Source organism: Mastomys coucha, chromosome X (assembly GCF_008632895.1).
Source record: "Mastomys coucha isolate ucsf_1 chromosome X, UCSF_Mcou_1, whole genome shotgun sequence".
Lineage (NCBI taxonomy): Eukaryota > Metazoa > Chordata > Mammalia > Rodentia > Muridae > Mastomys > Mastomys coucha.
The window spans coordinates 13,516,806-13,520,151 of record NC_045030.1 but is presented as its reverse complement, the minus strand read 5'-3'; the positions used below and the strand labels follow the sequence as shown (position 1 = coordinate 13,520,151).

The following is a 3,346-nucleotide window of genomic DNA, read 5'->3' as shown; positions in this document are numbered from 1 at the left end:
TCTGGAATTCTGGAGAACAGGTAGGCTATCTGGAGATCTTTACCTCTCCCTCTGCATGTCTAAATCTAACCCCTTCCACATTAATTCACAGCTCTGCAGTAGAACACCTGATTCAGCCTCCTTTCCTTGCCTGCTCCCACCTCCAGTGGATACCAAAGATCTCTCCCACTCCATAAACTCCTTCCCCAACTCATTGCTTTATCCTAGCACTCAACTTCAGCAGGCATTCCCTGGGAACACACAGGCGACACCTGCCAGGGAAGCAGGGAAGCTGCAGATCTTTACTTTTCTCTCAGTTTATACAAGTACAATACCCCAGTCTCATACCCAGCTCTATAGCACACCATCTGCTGTGGACTCCTTGTGGATGGAAATGAATAAAACAGTTCAAGATATAAAAGTGAAAGTAGAGTCAATAAAGGAAGCCCAAACTGTGGGAAATCTGGAAATGGAAAATTTAGGAACTCAGGCAAGTTTCACCAACAGAATACAATAAAAGAAATGGATACATTGATCAAAGAAAGTGTTAAATCGACCTAATCTAAGAATAATAGGAATGGAGAAAGAAGGAACACAGGCCAAAGACACAGGAGATATTTTCTTTTTACTTTTTTTAAAATTGATTTAAGTTTTATTGCATTATGATGAGAAAAGATACATGATTTCAATTTATCTGAATTTAACATTTGAAAACATTTTAAGTAAATATAATTACATCATATTCTTGTTTCCCTTTTATACCCCAACTCCCAAAGACCCCCCTTCAATACCTGTAATACCTTTCTTTTTTTGATTTTGTCATATCATTTAAAATTTATAAAATATTGTAACAACAAAAATGAGTATTATAAATTGTTTGATATAAAAGAACAATCAATTTAACAGTCTTATGTAGATGCTTTTCTACAGCAATACTAAAAAATACATATTTTCTCAATATAAATTTTAATATAACTCCAACCATATTAATTGTATATTTTAAAATAATATATCACTACTAGTATCTTTTTAATGATCATAAATAGATAAAGTATTTTGTTTGTTTGTTTATTTTGTTTTTAGTAGAGCTTAAACTCTTGGCTTTTACTGTGGTACAAGCCCAAAATAAGAAAAATTTTTAGACATTAGAGTTCATTGTAATAAGGCTGTATGTACTTCAATGACCCTCACATCGCCAAAGGATTTTACCTCCATAGTAGCTAAGCTGAGAATTGACAGGTTTGCTGCACCAAGGAATGAATTGTAGGCACGATTTTTGGATACAGATTTCTTGCTATGGTCAAGCTATTTGACTTGAGTGATTGTCTTCAATCTCAGCCCACAGAGAACAGGTTACATTCATTTAAGAAATGGTGTGTGATAAGAAATTCAAGAAGAAGGAAGACCAAAGTGTGGATACTCCGTTTCTTCTTCAAAGAGGAAACAAAATACCCATGGAAGGAGTTCTAGAGACTAACTATGGAGCAGAGACTAAAGGAAGGACAATTCAGAGACTACTCCACCTGGGAATCCTTCCCATATTCAGTCATCAAATCTAGACACTATTGTGGATGCCAGCAAGTGCTGGATGACAGGAGCCTGATATAACTGTCTCCTGGAGGCTCTGACAGTACCCGACTAATACAGAAGTAGAGACTCACAGCCACCCAATGAACTGAGTACAGGGTCCCCCATGAAGGAGCTAGAGAAAGGACCCAAGGAGCTGAAGGGTTTGCAGCCCCTTAGGACGAACAACAATATGAACTAACTAGTACCTTCAGAGCTCCCAGGGTCTCAACCACCAACCAAAGAGTACACATGGTGGGACTCATGGCTCCAGCTGCATATGTAGCAGAGGATGGCCAAGTTGGTCATCAATGGGAGGAGAGGCCCTTGGCCCTGGTGAAGGTTCTATGCCCCAGTGTAGGGGAATGCCAGGGCCAGGAAGCAGGAGGGGGTGGAGTGGTGACCAGGGGGAGGGGGGAGGGAACAGGGGTTTGTTTTAGTTTTAGTTTTTTTAACTTTATTTTTTTTTTCATTTTTTTAGGGGAACACACACACACACAAAGAAATGGTGTGTGTATTAAGATGGTCTATCCACAAAGTCATTCACCAACTGTTTCAATAAACAATGGTTCTGCTTGGAGGGTGGCACAGACATTAGGAGAGGATAAGAATCTGGTTCATTTACATGTAAATTTCTCCTTTCTGAGTTTCCCCTCCAAAAAACAAACAAACAAACAAAAACAACAAGAATGAACCCCTGTTGCCTCGCCCCTCCCCATGCCTGCCACCCCATCCTCTCCCACTTATTGGCCCTGGCATTCCCCTACACTAGGGCACAGAACCTTCACAGGGCCGAGGTCCTCTCCTCCTACTGATAATCGAATTTGCAATCCTCTACTATACACATGCTGCCTGAACATTCAGACCCCCTCCATGTGCAGTCCTTGGTTGGTGGTTGAGACCCTGGGAGCTCTGAGGGTACTACTTAGTTCATATTGTCGTTTGTCCTAAGGGGGGACAGGGAATTTAGGGTTTGTTTTGTTGTATTTTAATGTGATATCTATTTTGATAGTAGTAGGGCATTTTTCTACAATGGGAGAATGTTTGTAAGGTAAATAAAGTAGGGATATTTAAGTTTATTAAATCAGTGTTTTCCTTAATAAAAAAAAAAAAGAATCTGGTTCATTGGCTGTGATGATTTTGAAAAACATTCATCTCAGAGAAAGAGGAACTTATAAAGTCCTCTTCTTCAAAACTGATACAATAATTATAAACATCAAGCAAAGCTTCAGTCTCATTCTTTGCTGTTCTCTTACAAGCCACATTCCAAGTTAATTTTTACATTTCTTTTGGCTTTTTGAATACATTTGAAATATGTAAGCTGTTCTGAAAACCATAGTAATAGTGTAAAGACATCAAATAAACAATCCTACTAATAGAGAGGCTGAGATAGGAGAAGCCTGATTTCAAGACCATTATGTAATACACAGCAAGACACTGTCTGGTGCAAACAAGCGGAAAGTATATATGGATTGTACAATATTGAATCTATTTCTCCAGTTACCAAATTAGAAAGATCACTAGAAGATAGCCAACAAATTTCCAATTCCTCATACTTTTGAATTTGAATCTATTAGGATAAGTTGGTAATACTAATTTTCATATTAAGAGATATTAAGAAAAAGTAATTGTTACTTCCTATTGTTTTTGTTGTTAGAGGTGGAATTAGGTTTGTGTGGATTTGTTGAATGATTACTTTCTTGTTTCTTCTAGGATGTGGTTTTGCTCCTTAGGTTGATGTTTTCCATCTATTATCCTTTGTAGGGCTGGATTTGTGGAAAGATACTGTGTAAATTTTGTT

General features: G+C 38.0%; 1 protein-coding gene across 1 annotated transcript in view; it reads right to left on the bottom strand.

Annotated features, from left to right (window-relative positions):
* The window catches only part of Chst7 (carbohydrate sulfotransferase 7), a 39,701-nt gene that overhangs the window by 810 nt on the left and 35,545 nt on the right, over positions 1-3,346 (bottom strand). The gene's annotated exons all lie outside the window — the stretch shown is intronic.